A 24909-nucleotide genomic window follows, 5' to 3' on the forward strand; every position below is an offset into this window, starting at 1 on the left:
ACCCCTAATCATCAGTGGTTAATATGAATCATAATAATATAGTATTATTTTTATGATTATATTATTATTGCTCAAAAAGGTTCATTATGTCTTCTTATTCATATACTTTTAAATTGTTTCTTGTAATCTGACCATACAGTATATGTGGTATATTCAATGAAATGTTTACCTGACATGTTTCGACTGCCATCTGCAGTCGAAACATGTCAGGTAAACATTTCATTGAATATACCAAATATATGGTCGGATTACAAGAACATTTGAAAATGATATATTATTATTGGTGCATCTCCTGGGGATTAAGCTTCCCGCTGTCTTTAAAGCCTTCATATGTTAGAGCCATATGAACCTTCTCGAGAATTTGAGAACCTCAGGGATCGGTCTCCTGCTGGTGCCCAGAGTCAGGACCAAACATAGTGGAACTGCCTTTCAGTTTTAAGCTCCTAAAATCTAGAATAGTCTTCCAGAAGTTGTGATACGGGCCTCAACGTTGGCAATGTTTAACCCAGGCTGAACTTTTCTTTTTTTAATTATGCATATGACAACTGAAACACTCTTGGATTGGTTTTAATTTTAATTAATTCTTATTGCTTTTATTTTAATTTGAAATATATGCATATATATCTATTGAAAACATTTTCTATAAAGTACTTTGAATTGCCTTGATTGTACTCTATAAATAAACGTGCCTTGCCCTTGCCAAGTGACACCTCTGTTTCTAACTTTAAATTGAGGGTCCTTGAACGCACCAATCAATCAGATGCTAAAGTGAAACATGTACATACATTTCTCCTATGCTGCCACAGATAGATTTATTATATTCTACCAACAAAATGTTGGTGCTGTGTATGAATGCTTAAAGGTGAGATTTAATGACATAATGACATTTGTATTGAGTAAAGTGTTCAAAGCTTGATTTTCCCACTATCGAGGTGGAACGAACCATTTTGCATATTTAATAGGGGGTGTCGGTAGTCTTAGACCAGGGGTGTCAAACATACGGCCCGCGCGTCGGATCAGGCCTGCGGGGCGGATCAGGCCCGCGAACAGGTTTTATTCGGCCCACGAGATGATTTTTGGTAAGTATAAACATTTTTGAATGAAAGAAACTGCTCTTCTAAATGTGTCCACTGGATATCGCAATAGTAATTATTTGTATTCCCTACCGCAGGTGTGCGCATGACTTCAGAGGGGGCGGAGTGTTTTTCAACCACTGTGCCGCGGCACACTAATGTGCCGTGAGACAGTCTGGTGTGCCGTGGGAGATTATGTAATTTCACCTAATTGGGTTAAAAATATTTTTTTGCAAACCAGTAATTATAATCCGCAAATGTGCCATTGTTGAATGCCTGTACTGTCTAGAGCTCGGCAGCGTAACCGCGCAATACTCTTCCATATCAGTAGGTGGCAGCAGGTAGCTAATAGCTTTGTAGATGTCGGGAACATGGTTTGTCATGATCACAATATGCGGGAGGCAGCAAGCAGGTAAAAAGGTATCTAACACTTCAACCAAAAATAAACAAAAGGCGAGTGCTGCTAAGAAAAGGTATTGAATCTTAGGTATGGCTATGCATAACGAAACTAAAGCTGAACTGGCTGCAAAGTAAACAAAAACAGAATGCTGGACGACAGCAAAGACTTACAGCGTGTGGAGCAGAGACGGCGTCCACAAAGTATATCCGTACATGACATGACAATCAACAATGTCCACACAAAGAACGATAGCGTCCCCACAACTTAAATAGCCTTGATTGCGAAAACAAAGCAGGTGCGGGGAATAGCGTTCAAGGAAGACATGAAACTGCTACAGGAAAATACCAACAAAACAGGAAAAGCCACCAAAATAGGACCGCAAGACAAGAACTAAAACACTACACACAGGAAAACACCAAAAAACTAAAGAGCTATAGTCATGCATGCTTGGTTATGGTTTAAAGTCGTATCCAACAATTGCGAGAACGACTTTTTACTGTCAATATCGGCTGCTGAGTTTAATTGTTTTATGTTTTCTGCTTGTGGTGTGCCTCAGAATTTTTTCAATGAAAATAATGTGCCTTGGATCAGAAAAGGTTGAAATACACTGAGAGAGAGGACTGGGGACACATTATCTGGGCGCACATAAATATGCTGAAATAACATGTATCCCCTTCTAACTTCATGTGTGATTCATGAAATGAGTCCAAATGCATAGGTTTCGTTGTAGATGATGCTACATATGTACAGAATAAACCACATGATGTTAGCACATCAGTTGAGTAAAATGTGTAAATTACATTAATAACGTCCTGTAATTTGGTTTTGATATTACTATTTATTACATCTTCTGATAGATTAAAATGTTACACCAATGAGAGCTTTTTAAAACTCTGCCAGACTCACACCTATTTGACTGAGGAACATTATCCCATCATTTATTCAGAAATTATAAATCACGACAAATAAAGATAGACTACTATGAACATCAACATGTAAGTGTAAAAAAACTAAACATGATTTGTATGTTTTCAGATTGTGGTTGTTCTATTTGTAAACCAAGGAAATTATCTGAAGTTGTCTTTATTTTCAAGTTAACATGACATGATTTTACCAGTCCGGCCCACTTGGGAATAGATTTTCCTCTATGTGGCCCCTGAGCTAAAATGAGTTTGACACCCCTGTCTTAGACATTCCTAATTTGTTTCAAACAAACCTATTATTGTTGAATAAGACTATATTCATTTGATCTTAACATTTATGACATAAATTTTATAACTTACAAATTTTAATGAAACAATTCTGCAAACGTTACAAAAAGCCCAGAGGCCCCGCTGTGCTTGGGGCCCCGGTACAACATCTCCACTTTGACGCCCCTGGATATAGTTCAGAACACCAACCTGAATCTGGCCTGCCTTTCCATAACCAGGTTGTGTAGGCAGGATAGTGATACCATCTTTATTTTCTAACGAACCAAGACAAACGCATGCAAACAATTGTTATTATATTTCATGTTGGAGCATTTATTATGTTACATTGAAGCCACAAATCACTGTTGAGTTAGACTTAGACAAACTTTATTGATCCACAAGGGAAATGGACCAGTCAACAAGCAGCAGTGTGTTTAGCTCCACCCTACACAAGTGAAGTGTACTGTATAATACTACTGTACTATATATAGTATGCTGGATTGTCACATGCTGTTGTCATTATTGTGTCCCTTTCAGCTGAAAAAGGTCCCCAAAAATAACCATATAATGGGAATATATATAATTATATTATATACCAGTGGTTCTCAAATGGGGGTACGCGTACCCCTTGGGGTACTTGAAGGTATGCCAAGGGGTACGTGAGATTTTTTTTAAATATTCTAAAAATAGCAACAATTCAAAAATTCTTTATAAATATAAATAAAAACCTATCTTTTTTTCCAAATAGTTCAAGAAAGACCACTACAAATGAGCAATATTTTGTACTGTTATACAATGTAATAAATCAGAAACTAATGACATAGTGCTGTATTTTACTTCTTTATCTCTTTTTTTCAACAAACAATGCTTTGCTCTTATTAGGGGGTACTTGAATTAAAAATAAATTCACAGGGGGTACATCACTGAAAAAAGGTTGAGAACCACTGTTATATACTATACATATAATATTTAAATATTACATATATGTTATATTTTATATTGCTACTATGGTACATTTTTGGTCTACTTTATACCTGCACTATTCTTTCCATCCTTATAATAATAATAATAATATATTTTATTTGTAAAAATCACTTTACATTGACAAAACAACCTCAAAGTGCTACAGTGTATTAAAATAAAAAAATAAAAAGATAATAAAAATTTTAAAAAATAAAAACTACAACAGCATAATAGCTAGAACTAGTATGCATATATCTAAAATAAGGTTGTTGTTTTTTAAAAAGAAGGGTTTTTAAGCCTTTTTTAAAAGCATCCACAGTCTGTGGTGCCCTCATGTGGTCAGGGAGAGCGTTCCACAGACTGGGAGCGGCGGAGCCGAAAGCCCGGTCTTCCATTGTTTGTAGCTTTGTCCTCGGAGGTTTGTAGGAGGTTAGCCTGTCCGGAGCGGAGGTGTCGTGTGGAGGATTTGGGGGTGAGTAGTTCTTTGAGGTAGAGGGGGGCATTTCCATGGAGGCACTGGTGGGTTAGTAGGGAGACTTTGTATTCGATCCTGAGTGGAACAGGAAGCCAGTGAAGGGATTTGAGAATTGGTGTGATATGGTCGTAATTCAGCACTATTCTGTATGTATTGCAGCTTCTGGATGTTCTTGCTGGGGATCCCGACAAGAAGTGCGTTGCAGTAGTCTAGCCTGGAGGAGACAAAGGCGTGGACAAGCCTCTCGGCATCAGAGAGAGTGAGTGAGGGGCGGAGTTTAGCAATGTTCCTGAGGTGGTTGAAGGAGGTCTTGCACAGTTGTTTTATTTGAGCCTCAAATGTCAGGTGAGGGTCCATTCTAACACCCAGATTAGTGACTGAGGATGAGAGGTGAAAGTCGTGGCCTTACCCTTTCCAACCTTTGTAACTGAGCTACTGTGTGGAACAATTTCCCTTGTGGATCAATAAAGTTTGTCTAAGTCTTAAGTTAATTTTACACAGCACAGTATCTGTCTCTGCTCAGTTTTCCACTCAGTACCTATGGAAACTACAAAAAACACACTGCTAACTCGTTATGTGTTATGTTTATCCAGGAGGAGACTGTGGGCAGCAAGAAAACAGGACTGCTGCAGTGAAGGGAAAACTGGCATACAGGTGGCACTCATTCCGTGTTTATTTAATGCACTCACATACATTATTGATACTTTATGAAAAGAAAAAGAGGCCTAGTTTTTTGAGCGCAGTGGAAGAATACATATATGGGGTGTAAGACAAAGGCGGAAGAATACGTGGCAGCGCTCGCTACACTAAGGAAGGGCAGTGTCACTTTTGTTCTTTAGCCCCTGTTATGTCTCCCAACTCTCTAGACCGGGGGTCGGCAACGTCCGGCTTTCGAGCCCCAAGCGGCTCTTTAGCGCCGCCCTAGTGGCTCCCTGGAGCTTTTTCAAAAATGTATGAAAATGGAAAAAGATGGGGGAAAAAATATATTTTTTGTTTTAATATGGTTTCTGTAGGAGGACAAACATGACACAAACCTTCCTAATTGTTAGAAATCTCACTGTTTACATTAAACATGCTTCACCGATGAGAGTATTTGACGCGCTGCATTTTGTCATAATTTCGAAAGTCCCTGAACGCACCGTAGTTTGTTCGCATGTACAACTTTCCTTGATGCCGCCACAGAAAGACGTGTTTTATGCCACTCCTTCTTTGTCTGTATTTGTCCATCAAAAGTTTTATGCTGTGCGTGAGTCCACAAAGGTGAGCTTTGTTGATGTTATTGACTTATGTGGAGTGCTAATCAGACATATTTGGTCACTGCATGACTGCAAGCTAATCGATGCTAACATGCTATTTATGCTAGCTGTATGTACATAATGCACCATTATGCCTCGTATTTTAGGTACCGTATTTTTCGGACTATAAGTCGCAGTTTTTTTCATAGTTTGGCCGGGCTCCAGTGTGACTTATATATGTTTTTTTCATTTTTTATTATGCATTTTCGGCAGGTGCGACTTATACTCCGGTGCGACTTATACTCCGAAAAATACGGTATATTTGAGCTCATTTTATTTGTAGTTTCCGTTTCCTTTAACTTGAGCACACACATCTTTACCTTTGGCCATTCTAAGCCAGTAATTTCCAGGAGTTATCACACCCTCTGAAAAGCCTCCGATTTAGAAATGTTTTCCAATGTTGTAAAAATGTGTAGAATAAATATTACATTTCAACATTTCTGTCAACGCAGATTTGCATCAGCCTGCGACACATAGTCATGTTTATAGTAGGCTAATATAGCTAATACAGACACTTACATCATGTGTTGCCTTCATTTTAACACTTATATAAGGCTTTACATTTTTTGCGGCTCCAGACAGATTTTTATTTTTTATTTTTGGTCCAATATGGCTCTTTCATCGTTTTAGGTTGCCGACCCCTGCTCTAGACTCTTCTGGTTGCAGTAAAAAATAAAATGAAAAGGAAAGTGAAAGTTGACATTTTTATTCCCAGTAGAGAAATCAACAGTGGTTGCAAGCAACTCAAAAAAAAATAATCAGAAAGGAATCATAAAAAAATATGACCGAGCGTGTCGCCTACTTGGCAAAGCAATTTAGGTGTATCACTCCAGACGAGAATGTTAAAATGGCGGACAATTCTCAAGAAGCTGATGATGATGTGTTTGACTGAGAAGCAGCTGGAAGGAGATACTGTAGAAAAGGGGTTCTTAACCTTATTGACCCCAGGGTCCACATTTTCTACTATAGAGGGCCTCGGGCCCCATTCAAATATTAACTTTGAATAAATAATTTGACTCTTGGTTTAAACATTTTCAATAATTACATCTAACCTGCTTAAACTACTTAAACCTTGTCAAATGATATTAAACCATGTGTTAATCACAAAGAGCATTGACAAATATAATACTAATACAATATACTGCAAAATGACTCATGAAAACTGATGAAAAATAAATGTACATACAATTATACAGTGCTCAAATAAATACATTCTAACAAAGATTTATATGTTCCTTAAGTAAACTGTCAATAAAATTATTTCTTATCGCTCGCTACTCTAGAGCCCAGGTGTCAAACTCAAGGCCCGGGGGCCAAATCTGGCCCGCCACGTTATTTTACGTGGCCCGCGAAAGCCTGGAATTAATATGCGTTAATCAAATGCTTAATCTTTTCATACTAAATATATTTGTTCTTTCCCTTTTGACATTAAAAATCATGTATTGCATGCAATTGCATATCTTTTAAAATTCAATATTATCAAAATCAAAATATATTATCATGTAGTCAAAAAAAATTGTTTGTTAAAACAAAGATAAATACTGTACTTAAATATCTGCTTGACTTATTATTTCAAAGCAAATTATCAATCAAATTGTAGACTGTAGAATAGATTTTACAGTTACATTTTTTACCATTTTTTTAGCATAAAATCTACTTTCGTACTGTTTTTTTCCATATACAGTAAGACACTAAAACATTAAAAAAAAAAAAAAAAAAAAAAACCATTAAAACATGATTTTATGGTAAAAAAATAAAACCTTTGTTGCTTGAATTTTACCGCTAAAAACAGTGGTATTGTTTTTCCATTCCATTTATTAAATTTTTTTATATGCTGCAAAAAAACTAACACTGCTTTTACTGTAAAATTCTGGTGATTGAGCTGCCAGTTTTTAAAGTAAAATTGTAATATTTTTTTTGCAGCTTATGTAAAAAAAATATATTGTTAATGTATTATATATACCGGTATATATACATGTATATTCATATATTACTCATTGTTAAAAGTGGCCCTCTGAGGGCAACCATAACTGCGATGTGGCCCTCAATGAAAACGAGTTTGACACCCCTGCTCTAGGCGGTCTCTTTTTCTACACACAACTAGTCGAGATAGACAGCCACCCCACAGAGCCTGGGTTATGTCCTAAGTTTCTTCCCACTGGGGAGTTTTTCCTTGCCTTTGTCGCTCATGTAGGGTTTAATCTTTTTTTGTTTGTTTGTTTTGATGCTTACGGCACAGGGGTGGAACCAGACAAGCTCTTACTTAAACAAAATGTGTGCTTGTGACGTTTTGAGATGTTCCCAATAAATACGGTAATTAAACTGAAATAAATTGAAAAGCCAAAAAAATACAGGTTTAGTCATAATTTTTGCGCTGAACAAACTTCTCTCTGACTTTAATGGTCAGTACTGCCACATGTGGTGGAAAGGTGTATTAAGTTAAAGTTAAAGTCCCAATGATTGTCACACACACACCAGGTGTGGTGAAATTTGTCCTCGGCATTTGACCCATCCCCTTGATCACCCCCTGGGAGGTGAGGGGAGCAGTGGGCAGCAGCGGTGCTGCACCCGGGAATCATTTTTGGTGATTTAACCCCCAATTCCAACCCTTGATGCTGAGTGCCAAGCAGGGACGTAATGGGTCCCATTTTTATAGTCTTTGGTATGACTCGACCGGGGTTTGAACTCATAACCTACCGATCTCAGGGCGGACACTCTAACCACTAGGCCACTATTACAACTGAGGAGCGTTGCAAGCCAATACGGACCACAGCTGAGAGACAGATATTTTTCGGCAGCCTCTGAGGGGCACTTGCAGCCCAACAATAGCCCTATAGTTAAGAAACACTGCTTTAGAACATTTTGTTTGTAGTACATTTTATTGTATTGTTTTTATACAATATTTCTTATCTAAAAGTTATGTTTTTCCTTTTTAAAGGCATGTTAAAATTGTGCTGTATTAATTCTAATGAGTGACACTGATTTGAGATACAAGTGTGTTTAGTTAAGAACCACTTAAGCATGAACATTTAGGTACTACTGTAATAGAAATAGTACCTGCTTTTGCCAGTGGAAACGTGTCATTACAAATTAGGTACAGTGCGGTGGAAAAGGAGAATTATTTTATTAAACAACTTTTTGACTATGGGATGGCATTTTGTATCAAACTGAACCATACTCCTTGGCGGTAACAGAACTTAAGAACATTATTGCCAGCCTGCAAACACCCATTAGGTGCTCCGCTCTCCATTTTATCAATTACATAACTCCTCAAATACCACTTTGAACGGAAGGAAACATTAAATATGCATCGCATAACCAGTAGGACTCTCCTCATCCCTCCTCCCTCTGACCCACAGCTTCCTCCCGCCCGTCAAGCCAAGAAGCATCAACACCTGACACACTCCATCCAAACCTGACGGCCCGCTTAGAAACAGCCGCGAGGTGCAAAAAAGGCGGGACGTTCGCTTCAAAAACAGCCGTTAAGACCCGTGAACATGACTGAAGTGCATGTTTGTGCGCCACATCCGTTGATCAAAAACACACCGTTTTGCTATGTATTATTCATGCAAGCTAAGATAGTTATGAATTATGTAGTCTTGAGGCATGCATTGAATCATCGTCACAGAATTACATCACATTAAGGGGAAATCAACACATCACAGAGCTTTTAAAGCCTATGGAATTAAATATAAGGCCAATAATAACAATGTACTGCACCAAACAGTCCACTAAGGTCTATTTTGTACATGTCATACAACTCTTATATTAGAATTATAGCAAATAAATGTTTTCAACTTCAATATTAAACGTGTCGTAAAAGACCCCCAACGCAAAAATTCTGCTTTTATAAACCGAACCTTAAGAAATTGAGGACTCAATTTTTCTAGATCAGCACCTTAATCCAGATCCTCACCAAAATGGAACCTGCACATCCTTTGGCCTCTGTTATTATCACTGACAACTAGAGATGTCCGGTAATATCTGACTGCCGATAAATGCTTTAAAATGTAATATCGGAAATTATCGGTAAAATGTATGACTTTTTAAAACGCCGCTGTACGGAGTGGTACACGGACGTAGGGAAAAGTACAGAGCGCCAATAAACCTTAAAGGCACTGCCTTTACGTGCCGGCCCAATCACATAATATCTACGGCTTTTCACACACACAAGTGAATGCAAGGTCAACACTGAGGGTGGCCGCATAAACAACTTTAACACTGTTACAAATACGCGCCACACTGTGAACCCACACCAAACAAGAATGACAAACACATTTCGGGAGAACAGCCGCACCGTAACACAACATAAACACAACAGAACAAATACCCAGAAGCCCTTGCAGCACTAACTCTTCTGGGACGCTACAATATACACCCCCGCTACCCCCTACCCCCAAACCCCGCCCATCTCAACCTCCTCATGCTCTCTCAAGGAGAGCATGTCCCAAATTCCAAGCTGCTGTTTTGAGGCATGTTAAAAAAAATAATGCACTTTGTGACTTCAATAATAAATATGGCAGTGCCATGTTGGCATTTTATTCCATAACTTGAGCTGATTTATTTTGGAAAACCTTGTTACATTGTTTAATGCATCCAGGGTGGCATCACAACAAAATTAGGCATAGTAATGTGTTAATTCCATGACTGTATATATCGGTATCGGTTGATATCGGAATTGGTAATTAAGAGTTGGACAATATCGGATATCGGCAAAAAAGCCATTATCGGACATCTCTACTGACAACCTAACGCTACAGTGCATCACAGCGAGAAGTGTTTTTTTCTTTATAATTAGGTCACCATCTGGTGAGATATTGTAACCAAAATATTAGAAACATCTCTTAGCATGATGATTACAGATATTGTTAGATTGTGCATATAATGTTGTGGCCTGCGAGTGTACATCCTCAGAATCAGAATCAGAAATACATTAATAATCCCCGAGGGGAAATTAAGATTTTCAGAACAATCCCATTCAAGAGCAGACAATTATTACAGGGAGACAGAACAGGATCGCTTACAAATAAGGTGAGAAATAGGTAAACGCTGGGGAGGGGTGGCTGAGAGAAAAAATATTCAGTTTAAGCCTGGGCCCCTGGAGAGGGGGTCCAGACTGAGGCCAAAATCCTCCTGAATATTGTAATTTTCATATGCCAAACTTACTTTTGCAACTGTCAAGCTTGATGCTAAAGTCATGCATGATGTAAAATATGCAAAATACAAATGAATGTTGACAGGAATGCTGTGTTTGTCAGGAATCAAAATCACTGTATGGGTAATACATCAAGGGAGATTCAAAGTAATCCGTCAATTATACTTTTTGAGAAAATTCATCCATAACATTGATCCATTGTGTGCTTTTTCTAACCTATTTGACAAAACTATTTGCCATTTATTGTATACATGCACGCTTCTAATCTTTTGAAATTGAATCCCTTTGTTATTAAATAGCAATGGTTCTAGTAGGTATATTGGGGAAAAAAAGTGGGTAACATTTTAGTATGGGGAACATATTCACCATTAATTAGTTGCTTATTAAAGTAACAAAGACTTCATTTAGAGTTATTTGGACACATGGGGAACATATAAGGGTTAGGGTTAGGGTTAGGGTTACTAATAGAGACGTCCGATAATATCGGTCTGCCGATATTATCGGCCGATAAATGCTTTAAAAAAGTAATATCGGAAATTATCGGTATCGGTTTCAAAATTATTGGTTTCAAAAAGTAAAATGTATGAGTTTTTAAAACGCCGCTGTGTACACGGACGTAGGGAGAAGTACAGAGCGCCAATAAACCTTAGAGGCACTGTCTTTGCGTGCACATAATATCTACGGCTTTTCACACACAAGTGAATGCAAGGCAATATTGGTCAACAGCCATACAGGTCACACTGAGGGTGGCCGTATAAACAACTTTAACACTGTTACAAATATGCGCCACACTGTGAACCCACACCAAACAAGAATGACAAACACATTTTGGGAGAACATCCGCACCGTAACACAACATAAACACAACAGAACAAATACCCAGAACCCCTTGCAGCACTAACTCTTCCGGGACGCTACAATATACACCCCCCCCCCACCCCCCCCAAATTCCAAGCTGCTGTTTTGAGGCATGTTAAAAAAAAAAAAATAATGCACTTTGTGACTTCAATAATAAATATGGCAGTGCCATGTTGGTATTATTTTCCATAACTTGAGTTGATTTATTTTGGTAAACCTTGTTACATTGTTTAATGCATCCAGCGGGGCATCACAACAAAATTAGGCATAATAATGTGTTAATTCCACAACTGTATATATCGGTTTCGGTTGATATCGGAATCGGTAATTAAGAGTTTGACAATATCGGAATATCGGACATCTCTAGTTACTAATACGCAAAAATTCTGAGGTTATTGAGGGAAGGCTCTTAGTTAATGGCTTACTGGTTGTATAATAAGTCCATGTAGAATAAGGCATTAATAAGTACTTAATAATGACTAATTAAGAGCCAATATGTTACTAATTTGCATGTTAATAAGTGAATAAAAAATGGTGAATATGTGTTCCGCATACTAAAGTGTTACAAAAAAATGTTATTTAGATATGATCAGGGGTGTCCAAATTCGATATTTATATCGGCAAAAAACAAGTATTGGATGATACCGGCTTGCATTTAAAATTGCTGATGTAAGCGCTGATACAAGCAGTCCTGCAGCGTGTTTACTTCTGCAAAACTGGACAGTTAACATCTAAATGTCCTCCAATAAGCACTTGTATTTTAGTGAAGTAATTTCAAAAGGTAAATACTGTATGGTAAAAAAAAAAAAAATTAGGCTGCTAGGAGATAGCAGCTACACAGCAGCTGGGCACATAATAGCACACAAGCCAGACACACATAGCATCCATCCATCCGTCCATCCATTTTCTACCGCTTGTCCCTTTCAGCTAGGGCCAATTTAGTGTGGCTAATCATTTCACCCCCCGGGTGCATGTCAAGTGTGCTTGATTGAGCAATAATAAAACACGGCATTCGTCATTATAAATAAGTATCAACTAACTGTAGTTGCATATCACTAATAGATTCAAAGTCTCCAAGGCAGAAACGTTATATATTGTACCCTGTAACAAACGTGTCCGCATTATTAAATTTCCCACATCATAAGCGTAACTTAACAAATTATTGTGACCAGTAGGTGTGGCCATAAAACCAATTAATCCCCCTCCACTTCAAAAGCATTAATCTGTAATAAGGTAAGAGTTGTTCCACCTACTCCTGTTCTCTGAGTAATTTCACTTTATCAAGCCTTTTTCTAACAGACCACACTACAAAATAATACCAAGCTGTACTATGATTTGTGCTGATATTATGTCGGACTAAAATCGGGATAGGCCAATATTCATGGCTCCAATATCGATTGATTATAATGTGAAATAAATTCAAAACTTTTTTATTACCTATGCAAAATATTATATTTACAAATGTTAATAGTCAAAGAGAACGCCTCAAATAAAATAATATGGACAGACCTTTTTTTATCTGCTTGGCAAACTGGACACTAAAAAAGATTTTACAACTTTAAAAATTACAATTAAGGTTTTTCATTTTCCTTATTTTTGTATGTAATGTTTATTGTACTTTTTTGTAGATGTAATTTGATTTCCAATAAAATACCATTTTAAAAAAACGGCGCGCTTTGCAGTGGACATTTGTGTTTTGCATAACAAAGCCATTTATTTTCCAAAATGTACAGTACAGGCCAAACGTTTGGACACACCTTCTCCTCGGTCAATGCGTTTTCTTTATTTTCATGACTATTGTCACTGAAGGCATCAAAACTAAGAATGAACACATGTGGAGTTATGTACTTAACAAAAAAGGTGACATAACTGGAAACATGTTTTATATTGTAGTTTCTTCAAAATAGCCACCTTTTGCTCTGATTACTGCTTTACACACTCTTGACATTCTCTCGATGAGTTTCAAGCACACCTGTGAAGTGAAAACCATTTCAGGTGACTACCTCTTGAAGCTCATGGAGAGAATGCCAAGAGTGTGCAAAGCAGTAATCAGAGCAAAGGGTGGCTATTTTGAAGAAAGTAGAATATAAAACATGTTTTCAGTTATTTCACCTTTTTTTGTTAAGTACATAACTCCACATGTGTTCATTCATAGTTTTGATGCCTTCAGTGACAATCTACAATAGTCATGAAAATAAAGAAAACGCATTGAATGAGGAGAAGGTGTGTGCAAACATTTGCCCTGTACTGTATAACAGAAGAAAGAGGTCAAAAAGAAATGTCCACTGCAGTCTAGATCTGTTCTTAGGATACCAAGCTTACATAAGCATAGGCGCCGATCTACATTTCTGCCAGTGGGTGCTAGGTGTGTGTGTATTAGTGTTGTCCCGATACCAATATTTTGGTACCGGTACCAAAAGTATTTTGGTACTTTTCTAAATAAAGGGGACCACAAAAAATTTCATTATTGGCTTTATTTTAACAAAAAATATCTTAAGGTACATTAAACATATGTTTCTTATTGCAATTTAGTCCTTAAATACAATAGTGAACATACAAGACAACTTTTCTTTTAGTTAGGGATGTCCGATAATGGCTTTTTGCCGATATCCTATATTCCGATATTGTCCAACTCTTTAATTACCGATACCGATATCAACCGATACCGATATCAACCGATTTATACAGTCGTGGAATTAACACATTATTATGCCTAATTTGGACAACCAGGTATGGTGAAGATAAGGTACTTTAAAAAATGTTTATAAAATAAAATAAGATAAATAAATTAAAAATATTTTCTTTAATAAAAAAGAAAGTAAAACAATATAAAAACAGTTACATAGAAACTAATAATTAATGAAAATTAGTAAAATTAACTGTTAAAGGTTAGTACTATTAGTGGACCAGCAGCACGCACAATCATGTGTGCTTACGGACTGTATCCCTTGCAGACTGTATTGATATATATTGATATATAATGTAGGAACCAGAATATTAATAACAGAAAGAAACAACCCTTTTGTGTGAATGAGTGTAAATGGGGGAGGGAGGTTTTTTGGGTTGGTGCACTAATTGTAAGTGTATCTTGTGTTTTTTATGTTGATTTAATAAAAAAATTTAAAAAAAACCGATACCGATAATAAAAAAAACAGATACCGACAATTTACGATATTACATTTTAACGCATTTATCGGCCGATAATATCGGCAGGCCAATATTATTAGGACATCTCTACTTTTAGTAGTAAGTAAACAAACAAAGGCTCCTAATTTAGTCTGCTGACATATGTAGTAACATATTGTGTCATTTTCCCTTCTATTATTTTTTTCAAAATGATTAAAGACGAGTGGTAGATCAATCCGATACCAAGTAGTTACAGGATCATACATTGGTCATATTCAAAGTCCAGGGACATATCTCCTGAGTTTATAAACATAATGTACATTTTTTTTTAAACTAAAGAAAATTTGGTGATGTTAAAAAATATCGATGTAATCATAGTAGTATCGACTAGATACGCTATTGTACGTGGTATCATTACAGTGGATGTTAGGTGTAGATCAACCAATGGCATTTGTTTATACTCGTGTGGACTGTGTTCAAAGTCAAGATGACTGTGTCATTCGTTGATAATTATAGACTATTTGATTTGTGACTCATTTTTTTATGTAAAACGGACCAAACTCGCCAAAAAATCAACAACAACAAGATTAGGTGTACTGTCACGACCTGTCACATCACGTTGTGATTTATTTTGGTTTGTTGGTGTTTTCCTGTGTGTCGTGTTTTAGTTCTTGTCTTGCGGTGGCTTTTCCTCTTTTGTTGGTATTTTTCTGTAGCAGTTTCACGTCTTCCTTAAACGCTATTCCCCGCATCGGCTTTGTTTACGCAATCAAGACTATTTAAGTTGTGCGGACGCTTTCCTTCTTTGTGGGGACATTGTTGATTGTCATGTCATGTACGGATGTACTTTGTGGACGCCGTCTGCTGCTACACACGCTGTAAGTCTTTGCTGTCGTCCAGCATTCTGTTTTTGTTTACTTTGCAGCCAGTTCAGTTTTTGTTTTGTTTTGCATAGCCATACCTAAGCTACAATGCCTTTTTTTAGCAGCACTCACCTTTTGTTTATTTTTGGTTTAAGTGTTAGATACCTTTTTTACCTGCACCCTGCCTCCCGCATATTGTGATCACGACAAACCATGTTCCCGATATTTACAAAGCAATTAGCTATTGATATGGGAAAGTATTACACGGTTACTCTACCGAGCTCTAGACAGCACCGACACTCAACAACGGTACATTATTTGCGGATTATAATTAGTGGTTTGCAAAAAATATTTTTAACCCAATTACATGAAATTACTTAATCTCCCACGGCACACCAGACTGCATCTCACGCGGCACAGTGATTGAAAAACACTGGCCTAGTGGTTAGAGTGTCCGCCCTGAGAGGGGTAGGTTGTGAGTTCAAACCCCGGCCGAGTCATACCAAAGACTAAAAATGGGACCCATTACCTCCCTGTTTGGCACTCAGCATCAAGGGTTGGAATTGGGGGTTGAATCACCAACTATTATTCCCAGGCGTGGCCACCGCTGCTGCTCACTGCTCCCCTCACCTCCCAGGGGGGTGATCAAGAGTGATGGGTCAAATGCAGAGAATAATTTCGCCACACCTCGTGTGTATGTGACAATCATTGGTACTTTAACTTTTAACTTAAACTTTACTTTCAAAGCTCTACAGGGGAGTTTTTATAACAGAAAAATGACCTCTCATTATGCAAATTGTCTTAGTTTGGGGTGTATGCCATCACCTTTAGAAATGTTAGCATATAAAAGCTCCTGATGCACCCCATGCCCCTGAGCTCTGCATTTAGATTACAGCACCATCCAAACTGTTTAATGGCGCTACAGTTGCGGGCAGCCAGCTGGCCATCTTCTAACCTTGACCAAGGCCGCGCCAGCATGTGGCCATCTGACAGTCTCGCCTTGTTCAATTGCCTCGTCTTGCTGACTTCACGCTCGTTTTATGGCCGCCGTTAAGCAAAAAAAACAATGCAGCGTGGCGGCGATATCGTTAAGCGGTCTGACAGCTTTATGTGGAGAAAAGTGGGGTGAAGAAATTGATTGTGGGAGGGGGGACAAGCGGTTCAACAACGCACTTCATGAAGGATCTAATTGACCCGTCAGCAGACATTTCATTACTGGCATCATCAGGGCACTTTGCACTTCCAGCCTTGCGGTTGCATTCATCCCAATCCTGCACACTGATGTTTACACCAAAGCAGCTCATGTGGCTCCTGACAAGCAGCAAGTGATCCATAATGTCAACACTGCAACAAAGCGACGCCGGTAATGACATGCCGAAGCTGTCTCGGACATCTTCGATCACAATAAAGAGCCAGGGATGGCTTTGTCAATAAGGACTTGGCTCAAAGTGGCTTTTGCCCGGAGGCTGGAGTTTAAAAAGGAGGCAAAAGACCCTCTTTAGAATTTAGGATTCAGTAAAGTCTTCCCTTTTTTGTTAGTTGCTGACCTGCCCTCACACTGCTTATGCCAGGGATGTTCAACTAAACCAGGGGTGTCAAACGTAAGACCGAGGGCCGGATCATACCCGCGAACGGGTTTTATCCGGCCCGCGGGATGAGTTTGCTAAGTACAAAAAATGAACCTGAAATTTTTTAATGAAAGAAACAGCTGTTCTAAATAGAAATGTCCGATAATGGCTTTTTTGCCGATATTCCGATATTGGCCAACTCTTAATTACCTATTCCGATATCAACCGATACCGATATATACAGTCGTGGAATTAACAAATTATTATGCCTAATTTTCTTGTGATGCCCCGCTGGATGCATTAAACAATGTAACAAGGTTTTCCAAAATAAATCAACTCAAGTTTAGGAAAAAAATGCCAACATGGCACTGCCATATTTATTATTGAAGTCACAAAGTGCATTATTTTTTTTTAACATGCCTCAAAACAGCAGCTTGGAATTTGGGACATGCTCTCCCTGGGAGAGCATGAGGAGGTTGAGGGGGCCGGGGTTGAGGGTAGGTGGGGTGTATATTGTAGCGTCCCGGAAGAGTTAGTGCTGCAAGGTGTTCTGGGTATTTGTTCTGGTGTGTTTATGTTGTGTTACGGTGAGGATGTTCTCTCGAAATGTGTTTGTCATTCTTGTTTTGGTGTGGGTTTACAGTGTGGCGCATGTTTGTAACAGTGTTAAAGTTGTTTATACGGCCACCCTCAGTGTGACTTGTATGGCTGTGTGTGTGAAAAGCCGTAGATATTATGTGATTGGGCCGGCACGCAAAGGCAGTGCCTTTAAGGTTTATTGGCGCTCTGTACTTCTCCCTACGTCCGTGTACCACTCCGTACAGCGGCGTTTTAAAAAGTCATAAATTTTACTTTTTGAAACCGGTACCGATAATTTCCGATATTACATTTTAAAGCATTTATCGTCCGATAATATCGGCAGTCCGATACTATCGGACATCTCTAGTTCTAAATGTTGTAAAGTAAATGGTAAATGGGTTATACTTGTATAGCGCTTTTCTACCTTCAGGGTACTCAAAGGGCTTTGACACTATTTCCACATTCACCCATTCACACAAACATTCACACACTGAGGGCGGGAGCTACCATGCAAGGCACTAAGGCACAAGCCACAACGACATCCTCGGCTCAGATCCCACATCAGGGCGAGAATAAACTCAACCCAATGGGATGACAATGAGAAACCTTGGAGGGGACCGCAGATGTGCCCCTGGGCGACCGGTGCAATGGATGTCGAGTGGATCTAGCATAATCGTGTGAGAGTCCAGTCCATAGTGGATCTAGCATAATAGTGTGAGAGTCCAGTCCATAGTGGATCTAGCATAATAGTGTGAGAGTCCAGTCCATAGTGGATCTAGCATAAAAGTGTGAGAGTCCAGTCCATAGTGGATCTAGCATAATAGTGTGAGAGTCCAGTCCATAGTGGATCTAGCATAATAGTGTGAGAGTCCAGTCCATAGTGGATCTAGCATAATAGTGTGAGAGTCCAGTCCATAGTGGATCTAACATAGTAGTGTGAGAGTCCAGTCCATAGTGGATCTAGCATAATAGTGTGAGAGTCCAGTCCATAGTGGATCTAGCATAATAGTGTGAGAGTCCAGTCCATAGTGGATCTAGCATAATAGTGTGAGAGTCCAGTCCATAGTGGATCTAACATAATAGTGTGAGAGTCCAGTCCATAGTGGATCTAGCATAGTAGTGTGAGAGTCCAGTCCATAGTGGATCTAGCATAGTAGTGTGAGAGTCCAGTCCATAGTGGATCTAGCATAATAGTGTGAGAGTCCAGTCCATAGTGGATCTAGCATAATAGTGTGAGAGTCCAGTCCATAGTGGATCTAGCATAATAGTGTGAGAGTCCAGTCCATAGTGGATCTAGCATAATAGTGTGAGAGTCCAGTCCATAGTGGATCTAGCATAATAGTGTGAGAGTCCAGTCCATAGTGGATCTAACATAATAGTGTGAGAGTCCAGTCCATAGTGGATCTAGCATAATAGTGTGAGAGTCCAGTCGATAGTGGATTTAGCATAATAGTGTGAGAGTCAAAATTTGAAAATATCAGATTCCAATCGGATACGGACTACATCTTGACGTGGCCTGAATCTGATGCGAAAAGATCAACATGTAAGCACTTTGGAGCGTTTAGACTGGAAAAAAAAAAATCAGATCTGTGTCACTTGAGGGCTAATAAATCAGATTTGGTGTGCAGCGTATAGGTCCAGATACAGAAAATTATTTTCACATCTAGGTCCAGACTGACTTGTGACTCTCTCTGTGCGTATCGCTCGATTCCTCTTTCTCTCTTTGTGTCTTAGTTGTTCTTCCACGTCCCTCGCTTTGCTTCGTTTCGCTTTCGTCTGTCTCTCTATTTAAAGTTGTCATGTTCTGTGCCTGGACTGCAAATATTTGATTAGTCGAGTAGTATCGAATGCAATTGATCAGTGTGTTTCCTGATCTGATCAACGAGTACCGTAAAGTCTACGAAAGCTTTGTCGGTCAAAATAGAAGCATTGTGTCAAAACATGTGGTCTCCATAACATGTAATGGGGGTTCTTTGGTCAAAATTTGACATTGATTGATTTACAGATCATCTTCAAGCCGCTTTCTGACAGTCTCTTTAGGATTTATTTCTGTGCCGAAGCCTTCCTCCAGGCCAAACCTCCTTTGACTGCGTCTTCGAGATTATAATTAGAACTACGGTATTTTTCGGCGCACCGGATTATAAGGCGGACTGCCGATGAATGGTCTATTTTTGATCTTTTTCCTATATAAGGTGCACCGGATTATAGGGCGCATTAAAGGAGTCATATTTTTATTTTTTATTTTTCTAAATGGAAAACACTTCCTTGTGGTCTACATAACATGTAATGCTGTTTCTTTGGCCAAAATGTTGCATAGATTATGTTTTACAGATCATCTTCAAGCCACTTTCTGACTGCCCTTCAGGATGCGCCGTTTTCTTATTTACGTGGCTCACCTTCGGCAGCGTCTTCTCCCCGTCATCTTTGTTGTAGCGGTGTAGCGTGCAAAGACGGGAGTGGAAGAAGTGTCAAAAGATGGAGCTAACTGTTTTGTTCAACAAAACCCAAAACCAGTAAAGTTGGCACGTTGTGTAAATCGTAAATAAAAACAGAATACAATGATTTGCACATCCTTTTCACCCTATATTCAATTGAATAGACTGCAAAGACAAGATACTTAACATTCAAACTTTATTTTTTGCAAATAATAGCTCATTTGGAATTTGATGCCTGCAACATGTTTCAAAAAAGTTGGCACAAGTGGCAAACAAGACTGAGAAAATTGAGAAATGCTCATCAAACACTTATTTGGAACATCCCACAGGTGAACAGGCTAATTGGGAACCGGTGGGTGCCATGATTGGGTATAAAAGCAGCCTCCATAAAATGCTCAGTCATTCACAAACAAGGATGGGGCGAGGGTCACCACTTTGTGAACAAATGTGTGAGCAAATCGAACAGTTTAAGAACAACATTTCTCAACGAGTTATTGCAAGGAATTTAGGGATTTCACCCTCTACGGTCCGTAATATCATCAAAAGGTTCAGAGAATCTGGTGAAATCACTGCACGTAAGCGATGATATTACGGACCTTCGATCCCTCAAGCAGTACTGCATCAAAAAGCAACATCAGTGTGTAAAGGATATCACCAGATGGGCTCAGGAACACTTCAGAAAACAACTGTCAGTAACTACAGTTGGTCGCTACATCTGTAAGTGCAAGTTAAAACTCTACTATGCAAAGCGAAAGGTATTTATCAACAACACCCAGAAACGCCGCCGGCTTCGCTGGGCCCGAGCTCATCTAAGATGGACTGATGCAAAGTGGAAAAGTGTTCTGTGGTCTGACGAGTCCACATTTCAAATTGTTTTTGGAAACTGTGGCGGAACAAAGAGGAAAATAACCATCCGGATTGTTATAGGGGCAAAATTCAAAAGCCAGCATGATGCTATGGGGGTGTATTAGTGCCAGTTACTAGTATCAGTTCAAACATTAAATATCTTGTCTTTGCAGTCTATTCAATTGCATATAAGTTGAAAAGTATTTGCAAATCATTGTATTCTGTTTTTATTTACGAATTACACAACGTATAATTTGGGTTTTGTACAATGTCTGCATATTTAAATGAAATAATAAGGGACATATTCTGGGAAAACAGGGGAGATAAGTGTATAAAATACTATATGAAAATTATTTTCATATGAACAAAAAAGAAAAGTGATAGTTTCGTATTCAGTTATGTTGACAACCGCTATAAATTCTAACAAAACGGAAAATTTTAAGAAAACGGAAACTCTGATAATTGCTCCAGATAAAAAGATCCCCATGATCAAGAACTCCCTTGGTGCTCTGGATGCATCTGTTAAAAGCAGCCTCAGAAACTTTGGGGTTGTGTTTGATCAGTCAATGTCTTTGGAGGGTCACTGTCATCAACTGACCAAAAACTGTTTTTATCATCTCAGAAATATTTCTAAAGTAAGAAATTTGTTGTCAAAATTGGATCTCAAAATGATCATTCACACTTTCATTTCTTCTCGTATTGACTATTGCAATTTTATTTTCACTCTTTTCAACAAGTCAACACTAAAGAGACTTCAGACTGTACAAAATGCGGCTGCCAGACTTTTGATTGGTCCACCCAGAACAGCCCATATCACCACCGTTTTATGCAGTCTTCATTGGCTTCCAGTTAAATTCCGCATTGAGTTTAAAATTGTAGTCCTGACATTCCGTGCGTTGCATGGTGGGGCCCCTCAGTACATCACTGACTTGCTATGCCCCTACTCTTCAGGGCGCAGCCTCCGGTCTTCAGGCCAGGGTCTTCTAAAGATCCCCAAAACTCGTTTTAAAACCCGTGAAGACCTGGCATTCCAGGCTATAGCTTCCAGACTCTGGAACAATTTGCACCAGTCCCTCCGTGATCTTGACTGTGTTGAAACTTTTAAGAAACATTTGAAAACTTCTCTTTTTATTAAAGCCTTTAGTTCTGGGGTGCTCACACTTTTTCTGCAGGCGAGCTACTTTTCAATTGATCAAGTCGTGGGGATCTACCTCATTCATATATATAATTTATATTTACTTATTTATGAAATATATGTTTTTGTTAACAAGTTAAAAGTGTTTAATAATGCAAGCATGTTTAACACATATAGTTAATATTGTTAAAAAATTAAAGGTGTTTAATGATAATACAAGTATGTTTAATACATATAGTTAATATTGTTAACAAGTTAAAGGTGTTTAATGATAATACAAGCATGTTTAACACATATAGTTAATATTGTTAACAAGTTAAAGGTGTTTAAAGATAATACAAGCATGTTTAACACATATAGATTCCTTTCTTTCATGAAGACAAGAATATAAGTTGGTGTATTACCTGATTCTGATGACTTGCATTGATTGGACAGTGGTGCTGATAACGTCCGCATTTTCGAATGGAGGAGAAAAAAAGTCCTCCTTTCTGTCCAATACCACATGAAAGTGGTTGGTTTTTGGCATCTTATTTGTCCAGCTTCCGTACTCCTTTGTATACACTTTACAAGAAATACATTGTTGGCAAACTCCGTAGCTTGCTAGCTTGTGCACGCCAGCTTTCTGAGACTCTTATTTTGTTAGTGCAACTGTGCAATCGGTCTTTGGAGTTTTGACGACAGGTACGGCGCCAGAGTCTGTTGAAATAAAGTGTTTCTCGCCTTCTAGTCTGTAATTTTAATGAGCTGGCAGCAGCCAGCGTCATCTCAGAAGACCCTCGGGTGCCGTGAACGAAAGTGACGTCATAGTCAAGATTTATGATCGCTCATTTTTAGGACTATTTTTTTAATGCCTGGCTGGTGATCGACTGACACACCCTCCGAGATCGACCGGTAGCTCGCGATCGACGTAATGCGCACCCCTGCTTTAGTTAATGCACCTTTTAACGATACATTTTAATCCACTTTGTACCCTTTTTATGATGTTGCCCCTGTCTTAATTGAATTGTTGTTTTACTTCACCTGTTATGTACAGCGCTTTGTGACTTTATCTGTGAAAAGCGCTTTATAAATAAAATTACTTACTTACTTGCTAACCTTTCATAAAACAACTTGCCAGAAATAAATTGCCAAAACACCGACAAACCATCCCAACATTCCACTGCAGATGTATTGCTCAAGGGCACCCCTGCCTATGCTTATAGGGGAAATCGAACGTCAGGGCCTTTAGCAACTTCAAAAAACTCGTACCAGTATTTGTTGACTACACTGTTCATCTGTGAGTGTCAATCAGCTTAGCAGCGCATCAGTGCATCGACATTAGCCTCTCCAGGGGGTCTCGGGCACCGGACCCCATCAATCAAGACGACGCACATTGCAAAGTGTTGCTCATTTTTTAAGTGGGCTGGCCACTTCGTAATCTGTATTAATAGTTTTCTTGTGTGAAAGGACACTGAAATAAAGAAGTAAATTAAAAAAAATTTAAAAGCTTGAACACTGAACACCAACAGCTGTAGAGACCGATCAAAAACTGTACTCGCCCCATTTCACACAGATCATTAGAGTGTGATTGAGAGCTGCTCAGAGAAGACGTACAGTGAGTGCTTGCAGAATCCAAGTGGATAAAAGCATGATGAGTGTGTGTATTATTAGAGGTGTGAGTGAAGTGTGTGGAGGGAAGGAAATGGCAAAAGAGGCTCACCCAGGATGAGAACTTGACTGATGCTCCTTCCACATCTGATGCTGTGTCAGCCTCTTCCCCAAGCAGCAGCAGCACTGGAACACCTTCACTCTCAATCTTCTCCTCCCTAACACTGCTGTTGAATGATCTAGCAGCCACCCTCCTCTCCACCACGTCCGCTCCTCCTGGTGCTCTCCGAGCGAGCTGATCTACTCGCTGTGTGCCTCGGAGAGGCGGCGATGGGCTGAGACCGATGCTGCTCTCTTCGCTGGGGGTGTGTGTGTGTGTGTGTGTGTGTGTGTGGGAGGGTGTTTGAAACAGGACTCTGATGCTGTTCATTGGGGGCTCATCTGCTCTCTCTCTATCTCGCTCTCTCCCCCTTTACCATCGGTGGGTTTGTTCTGTGCTACATTCAAGTCCTAAAGGAGAAATGGAAAACAAGCTTTCTTCCTTAGATAGTCATTCCAATATTGCGTCCTTTCTGTGTGTGTGTGTGTGTGTGTGTGTGTGTGTGTGTGTGTGTGTGTGTGTGTGTGTGTGTGTGTGTGTGTGTGTGTGTGTGTGTGTGTGTGTGTACCGTCCATATGAGGACCTGTGAATAAGTTAGGACCGAAATCATGGTCCCAATACGGAAAAACCCTTGCATCTAATAGAGAATGTCTCATTTGAAATCTATCAAAATGAGGGTGGTCCCAAAAAGGAGGGATTTTTCAAATTGACTTGTGTGTCAGTTTTAAAATGCTCCCAACAAGTGTGTGTAAAAAATTTGAAGTGCACCCCCTCTGGCCAACATATGGAATAACAAGTGTGTGTAAGGAATTGAAATGGGCCCCCTTTTGGCCAAAATTAAATTTAAAAAATTTAATAAATATGAACCGTATTTTTCGGACTATAAGTCGCAGTTTTTTTCATAGTTTGGCCGGGCTCCAGTGCTATTTATATATGTTTTTTTCCTTCTTTATTATGCATTTTCGGCAGGTGCGACTTATACTCCGGTGCGACTTATACTCCGGAAAATACGTTATATAGCAGTGGTTCTTAACCTTGTTGGAGGTACCGAACCCCACCAGTTTCATATGCGCATTCACCGAACCCTTCTTTAGTGAAAAATAAAATGTTTTTTTTTTCAAATTCAAGACAAAGTTATATGTTTTTGGTAACACTTTAGTATGGGGAACATATTCTAAGTAATAAAGACTTAATTTAGAGTTATTTGGTTAGGGTTAGAGCCAGGGTTAGGGTTATGATAAGGCCATGCCGAATGAGGCAT

General features: G+C 38.9%; 1 protein-coding gene across 1 annotated transcript in view; it reads right to left on the reverse strand.

Moving 5' to 3' along the window:
- lingo3a (leucine rich repeat and Ig domain containing 3a) overlaps positions 1-23847 on the reverse strand; it is a 116844-nt gene extending 92997 nt beyond the window's left edge. Inside the window, exon 1 of the mRNA XM_061977920.2 lies at positions 23661-23847. The gene's annotated coding sequence lies outside the window, so the exon portion shown is untranslated. The remainder of the gene's footprint in view (positions 1-23660) is intronic.
- Positions 23848-24909: the final 1062 nt, after the last annotated feature.

Source organism: Nerophis lumbriciformis, linkage group LG18, assembly GCF_033978685.3.
Source record: "Nerophis lumbriciformis linkage group LG18, RoL_Nlum_v2.1, whole genome shotgun sequence".
Lineage (NCBI taxonomy): Eukaryota > Metazoa > Chordata > Actinopteri > Syngnathiformes > Syngnathidae > Nerophis > Nerophis lumbriciformis.